Source organism: Syngnathus typhle, linkage group LG15 (assembly GCF_033458585.1).
Source record: "Syngnathus typhle isolate RoL2023-S1 ecotype Sweden linkage group LG15, RoL_Styp_1.0, whole genome shotgun sequence".
Lineage (NCBI taxonomy): Eukaryota > Metazoa > Chordata > Actinopteri > Syngnathiformes > Syngnathidae > Syngnathus > Syngnathus typhle.
In genome coordinates this window covers 9,971,502-9,979,001 of record NC_083752.1, presented here as the reverse complement: position 1 = coordinate 9,979,001, position 7,500 = coordinate 9,971,502, and positions in this window count along the sequence as shown.

Genomic DNA, 7,500 nt, shown 5'->3' with positions numbered 1-7,500 from the left:
AAAAAAGCTCCATGATTGGTCAATAATGCTTAGCCGCCTCCCTGGAAGCCTAATCGGGCATAAAAAGTTAGGCGGAACGGCCCCAAAGCTCCACACGGAAGTCCGAAAAAAGCTCAAAAATTTTCTAAGTGCCAACGGCTCATTCGCCGTAATGTGTCCGCTCCGCGCTGGTTCCCCGGTCGGCCGCGAATAGCGCAAAATCAGCCTCACGGAAGTTCGAAAAAAGCTCAAAAATTTTCTAAGTGCCAACGGCTCATTCGCCGTAATGTGTCCGCTCCGCGCTGGTTCCCCGGTCGGCCGCGAATAGCGCAAAATCAGCCTCACGGAAGTTCGAAAAAAGCTCAAAAATTTTCTAAGTGCCAACGGCTCATTCGCCGTAATGTGTCCGCTCCGCGCTGGTTCCCCGGTCGGCCGCGAATAGCGCAAAAATCAGCCTAAGTGCAGTACCAACCTTGGCGTGTTGGTGCGCCAGAGTACGATGAGTTGGTCCCCCTAGTCACTGTACTCATTACCTTTACCCCCTAATCGCAAAATATAGTCAGAACGTATATGCAGAAGACTATTTTTTTCTTTTTTAAAATTTTCTAAGTGCCAGCGGATGCTGGCACACGAACTGTCCGAGCTACGACGGTTCTCCGGTCGGACAGCGAGGGTGAAAAAGCGGTCCTAAAATCACCGAGGGCTGCCGCACAAGTTGTCCGAGTGGCGACGGTTCCCCGGTCGGCCACGAATGTCGAAAATTCGGCCTCTCCACCACGGAGGTCGGTGAGAATTTCAGAATATTTTCTAAGTGCCAACGGCTCTTGCGCCGTAAAGTGTCCGCTTTGCCTGGTTCCCTCGGTCGGCCACAAATAGCGAAAAATCAGCCTCTCCTTCTGGAGCTCGCCTAAGTGCCAACGGCTCTTGCGCCGTAATGTGTCCGCTTTGTCTGGTTCCCTCGGTCGGCCACAAACGGCGAAAAATCAGCCTCTCCTTCTGGAGCTCGTGCCAACTTTGGCGAATATTTTCTAAGTGCCAACGGCTCTTGCGCCGTAAAGTGTCCGCTTTGCCTGGTTCCCTCGGTCGGCCACAAATAGCGAAAAATCAGCCTCTCCTTCTGGAGCTCGCCTAAGTGCCAACGGCTCTTGCGCCGTAATGTGTCCGCTTTGTCTGGTTCCCTCGGTCGGCCACAAACGGCGAAAAATCAGCCTCTCATTCTGGAGCTCGTGCCAACTTTGGCGAATATTTTCTAAGTGCCAACGGCTCTTGCGCCGTAATGTGTCCGCTTTGCCTGGTTCCCTCGGTCGGCCACAAATAGCGAAAAAATCAGCCTCTCCTTCTGGAGCTCGCCTAAGTGCCAACGGCTCTTGCGCCGTAATGTGTCCGCTTTGCCTGGTTCCCTCGGTCGGCCACAAACGGCGAAAAATCAGCCTCTCATTCTGGAGCTCGTGCCAACTTTGGCGAATATTTTCTAAGTGCCAACGGCTCTTGCGCCGTAATGTGTCCGCTTTGCCTGGTTCCCTCGGTCGGCCACAAATAGCGAAAAAATCAGCCTCTCCTTCTGGAGCTCGCCTAAGTGCCAACGGCTCTTGCGCCGTAATGTGTCCGCTTTGTCTGGTTCCCTCGGTCGGCCACAAACGGCGAAAAATCAGCCTCTCATTCTGGAGCTCGTGCCAACTTTGGCGAATATTTTCTAAGTGCCAACGGCTCTTGCGCCGTAATGTGTCCGCTTTGCCTGGTTCCCTCGGTCGGCCACAAATAGCGAAAAAATCAGCCTCTCCTTCTGGAGCTCGCCTAAGTGCCAACGGCTCTTGCGCCGTAATGTGTCCGCTTTGCCTGGTTCCCTCGGTCGGCCACAAACGGCGAAAAATCAGCCTCTCATTCTGGAGCTCGTGCCAACTTTGGCGAATATTTTCTAAGTGCCAACGGCTCTTGCGCCGTAATGTGTCCGCTTTGCCTGGTTCCCTCGGTCGGCCACGAACGGCGAAAAATCAGCCTCTCCTTCTGGAGCTCGCCTAAGTGCCAACGGCTCTTGCGCCGTAATGTGTCCGCTTTGCCTGGTTCCCTCGGTCGGCCACAAATAGCGAAAAACCAGCCTCTCCTTCTGGAGCTCGCCTAAGTGCCAACGGCTCTTGCGCCGTAATGTGTCCGCTTTGCCTGGTTCCCTCGGTCGGCCACAAATAGCGAAAAACCAGCCTCTCCTTCTGGAGCTCGCCTAAGTGCCAACGGCTCTTGCGCCGTAATGTGTCCGCTTTGCCTGGTTCCCTCGGTCGGCCACAAACGGCGAAAAACCAGCCTCTCCTTCTGGAGCTCGCCTAAGTGCCAACGGCTCTTGCGCCGTAATGTGTCCGCTTTGCCTGGTTCCCTCGGTCGGCCACAAATAGCGAAAAATCAGCCTCTCCTTCTGGAGCTCGCCTAAGTGCCAACGGCTCTTGCGCCGTAATGTGTCCGCTTTGCCTGGTTCCCTCGGTCGGCCACAAATAGCGAAAAACCAGCCTCTCCTTCTGGAGCTCGCCTAAGTGCCAACGGCTCTTGCGCCGTAATGTGTCCGCTTTGCCTGGTTCCCTCGGTCGGCCACAAACGGCGAAAAACCAGCCTCTCCTTCTGGAGCTCGCCTAAGTGCCAACGGCTCTTGCGCCGTAATGTGTCCGCTTTGCCTGGTTCCCTCGGTCGGCCACAAATAGCGAAAAACCAGCCTCTCCTTCTGGAGCTCGCCTAAGTGCCAACGGCTCTTGCGCCGTAATGTGTCCGCTTTGCCTGGTTCCCTCGGTCGGCCACAAACGGCGAAAAATCAGCCTCTCCTTCTGGAGCTCGCCTAAGTGCCAACGGCTCTTGCGCCGTAATGTGTCCGCTTTGCCTGGTTCCCTCGGTCGGCCACAAATAGCGAAAAACCAGCCTCTCCTTCTGGAGCTCGCCTAAGTGCCAACGGCTCTTGCGCCGTAATGTGTCCGCTTTGCCTGGTTCCCTCGGTCGGCCACAAACGGCGAAAAATCAGCCTCTCCTTCTGGAGCTCGCCTAAGTGCCAACGGCTCTTGCGCCGTAATGTGTCCGCTTTGCCTGGTTCCCTCGGTCGGCCACAAATAGCGAAAAACCAGCCTCTCCTTCTGGAGCTCGCCTAAGTGCCAACGGCTCTTGCGCCGTAATGTGTCCGCTTTGCCTGGTTCCCTCGGTCGGCCACAAACGGCGAAAAATCAGCCTCTCCTTCTGGAGCTCGCGCCAACTTTGTCAAAAAATTTCTAAGTGCCAACGGCTCTTGCGCCGTAAAGTGTCCGCTTTGCCTGGTTCCCTCGGTCGGCCACAAATAGCGAAAAATCAGCCTCTCCTTCTGGAGCTCGCCTAAGTGCCAACGGCTCTTGCGCCGTAATGTGTCCGCTTTGCCTGGTTCCCTCGGTCGGCCACAAATAGCGAAAAACCAGCCTCTCCTTCTGGAGCTCGCCTAAGTGCCAACGGCTCTTGCGCCGTAATGTGTCCGCTTTGCCTGGTTCCCTCGGTCGGCCACAAATAGCGAAAAATCAGCCTCTCCTTCTGGAGCTCGCCTAAGTGCCAACGGCTCTTGCGCCGTAATGTGTCCGCTTTGCCTGGTTCCCTCGGTCGGCCACAAATAGCGAAAAACCAGCCTCTCCTTCTGGAGCTCGCGCCAACTTTGTCAAAAAATTTCTAAGTGCCAACGGCTCTTGCGCCGTAAAGTGTCCGCTTTGCCTGGTTCCCTCGGTCGGCCACAAATAGCGAAAAATCAGCCTCTCCTTCTGGAGCTCGTGCCAACTTTGGCGAATATTTTCTAAGTGCCAACGGCTCTTGCGCCGTAATGTGTCCGCTTTGCCTGGTTCCCTCGGTCGGCCACAAATAGCGAAAAATCAGCCTCTCCTTCTGGAGCTCGCCTAAGTGCCAACGGCTCTTGCGCCGTAAAGTGTCCGCTTTGTCTGGTTCCCTCGGTCGGCCACAAACGGCGAAAAATCAGCCTCTCCTTCTGGAGCTCGTGCCAACTTTGGCGAATATTTTCTAAGTGCCAACGGCTCTTGCGCCGTAAAGTGTCCGCTTTGTCTGGTTCCCTCGGTCGGCCACAAATAGCGAAAAATCAGCCTCTCCTTCTGGAGCTCGCGCAAGTGCCAACGGCTCTTGCGCCGTAAAGTGTCCGCTTTGTCTGGTTCCCTCGGTCGGCCACAAATAGCGAAAAATCAGCCTCTCCTTCTGGAGCTCGTGCCAACTTTGGCGAATATTTTCTAAGTGCCAACGGCTCTTGCGCCGTAATGTGTCCGCTTTGTCTGGTTCCCTCGGTCGGCCACAAATAGCGAAAAATCAGCCTCTCCTTCTGGAGCTCGCGCAAGTGCCAACGGCTCTTGCGCCGTAAAGTGTCCGCTTTGTCTGGTTCCCTCGGTCGGCCACAAATAGCGAAAAATCAGCCTCTCCTTCTGGAGCTCGTGCCAACTTTGGCGAATATTTTCTAAGTGCCAACGGCTCTTGCGCCGTAATGTGTCCGCTTTGTCTGGTTCCCTCGGTCGGCCACAAATAGCGAAAAATCAGCCTCTCCTTCTGGAGCTCGTGCCAACTTTGGCGAATATTTTCTAAGTGCCAACGGCTCTTGCGCCGTAAAGTGTCCGCTTTGCCTGGTTCCCTCGGTCGGCCACAAATAGCGAAAAATCAGCCTCTCCTTCTGGAGCTCGCGCCAACTTTGTCAAAAAATTTCTAAGTGCCAACGGCTCTTGCGCCGTAAAGTGTCCGCTTTGCCTGGTTCCCTCGGTCGGCCACAAATAGCGAAAAATCAGCCTCTCCTTCTGGAGCTCGCGCCAACTTTGTCGAAAAATTTCTAAGTGCCAACGGCTCTTGCGCCGTAAAGTGTCCGCTTTGTCTGGTTCCCTCGGTCGGCCGCAAATAGCGAAAAATCAGCCTCTCGCCCGTCAGGTACCAGGCGTTGGGGTACCAGGGGTAAGTGCAGTACCAGCTTTGGTCTGTTGGTGCGCCAGAGTACGATGAGTTGGTCCCCCTAGTCACTGTACTCATTACCTTTACCCCCAAATCGCAAAATATAGTCAGAACGAGTGTGGGGAACACAAGTTTTGGCCCCGAGAACCAGGCGGCTGGTGTCTCTAGCGATGTGTTCCCCCCCAAAAAGTGTTCACATGCTCGGACAGCGAACCTAGGAGCTACCGCAAAGCACTCTGGAAGTGCAAGAGCGAAAAATTTTCTAAGTACAAAAACTCTCGAAAATTTTCAAAGTGTCACAGTGCTCGAAAATTTTCAAAGTGCTACATGCTTTCCATCCAAGGAAGGAATAGTGGAGGACCGGCCGCCTCCTTAAACACAAGCCGGCGGAACGACGGGGAGGACCGGCCGCCTCCTTAAACACAGGCCGGTGGAACGTTTGGCAGAATTCTTCTCGTGGAGGACCGGCCGCCTCCTTAAACACAAGCCGGCGGAACGACGGGGAGGACCGGCCGCCTCCTTAAACACAGGCCGGTGGAACGTTTGGCAGAATTCTTCTCGTGGAGGACCGGCCGCCTCCTTAAACACAGGCCGGTGGGAACGGTTGGCAGAATTGCGTGACGGCCGCCTGCTCCCGGCGTCCGCACGTGAACGAACACCCCCTCCCGGGGACGGCCGTCTGCTCCCGACCGCCGTCCTTCACCCCCTCACCTTCCGGACCCCCGTCTGCTCCCGGCGGGCCTCCGAGTACCCCCACCTTCTCCCGAACTGACCGACAGGCAATGAGACCCGCCTTGGTAGGGCCCCCACCGGCCCCGGCTCGCGCCGGCGTTGGGTGGACGGTTCCTCCCCACTTGCGGGTCGCTCTCCACGGAGGACCGGTCGCCTCACTAAACATAGGCCGGGCGAAAATCTGCGAATGTTATACATCCAAGGAGGGAGGACCGGCCGCCTCCTTAAACCACCGGCCGGGCGAAAATATGCGAATGTTATACATCCAAGGAGGGAGGACCGGTCGCCTCACTAAACATAGGCCGGGCGAAAATCTGCGAATGTTATACATCCAAGGAGGGAGGACCGGCCGCCTCCTTAAACCACCGGCCGGGCGAAAATCTGCGAATGTTATACATCCAAGAAAGGAAGGAAGGAGGGAACCGGCCGCCTCCTTAAACACAGGCCGGGCGAAAATCTGCGAATCTTATCCATCCAAGGACGGAGGACCGGCCGCCTCCTTAAACACAGGCCGGTAGGAACGGTTGGCAGAATCGCGTGACGGCCGCCTGCTCCCGGCGTCCGCACGTGAACGAACACCCCCTCCCGGGGACGGCCGTCTGCTCCCGGCCGCCGTCCTTCACCCCCCTCAGCTTCCGGACCCCCGTCTGCTCCCGGCGGGCCTCCGAGTACCCTCCCCTTCTCCCGAACTGACCGACTGGCACTCATGACCCGCCTTGGTAGGGCCCCCACCGGCCCCGGCTCGCGCCGGCGTTGGGTGGACGGTTCCTCCCCACTTGCGGGTCGCACTCTAGCGCCTCGGCCGCCGCGAGAGCGTGCGCTACGCGCCGCCCCCGCAGGCCTTGGCGCGACCGAACGGCAGCGAGACCGAGACGCCCCGAATCACCCACCTAGAGGAAATCAACGGAGGCCGAGCGCGCGATCCGATTGCGGCACGCCGCGTGGGTGTCCGCCGGCCGCGCCGGTCTACCGCGAATGCTGTTTCTCAAACCCTTGCCTAACCAGACGGCACCGCGGGATGTGTTGTCGCAACTCTGCTCGACTATCCGAATAGCCTTTCCCGACTACCGCGTTGCGGGAGGCGTCTTTCGTGCCGCCGGTGGCGTATGACCTTCCGCGAGAGGCGTGCGGGCTCGGGGGGGCCGCAACGACCGAGTCTGACTCGGACGGGGCGCAGCTTCCCTCCCGGTCACAGCAATAAGCGCCGAACGCAGCGTTGGTCACCAGCCACCCCGGCGGGTTCGTCGGGAGCGCCGGTACCCTTCCGTAGCTAGTTGCCAGCTGGCCACAGCGGGCCGCACCGACCGAGTCTGACTCGGACGGGGCGCAGCTTCCCGTCTGGGTGACAGCGGCGCTGAGGACGGCGGGGCGGCCGGAACCCCTTCGACCCCCCGGCTCCCACCAGTGTCGATCAAACTCCGCATCCTGGCCGTAGCGCGAGACCGGCGGGCCGCAACGACCGAGTCTGACTCGGACGGGGCGCAGCTTCCCGCTTGGGCCTCGGCGCGCGCGCCTCGCGCGGGCAAGTCGCCGGCACAGCGCCGCGCCCCCGACCCCCGCTTTACGGAAACGAAGCGAGCCTCAGCGGGCCGCAACGACCGAGTCTGACTCGGACGGGGCGCAGCTTCCCGCCTGGGTCATCGCACGTTCCCCCAGCTCGGGCCTGGGAGGCCGACGCCTTTCCCCCGGACCACCGCCGTGCCCGCACGGTTCATCCTCGGCCCCCGCTGGCCAAGCCCGACCGACGTGCCACCCCCGTTGCCGAGTTCGCTCTTCCCGAGCTTCGTCCCCAACCCTCACGCGAGCCGTCCGTCCCCCGAACCGACCGACGGGAGCCGCTTGCCAAGCGACGTCAGCGTCAGCGTCCTA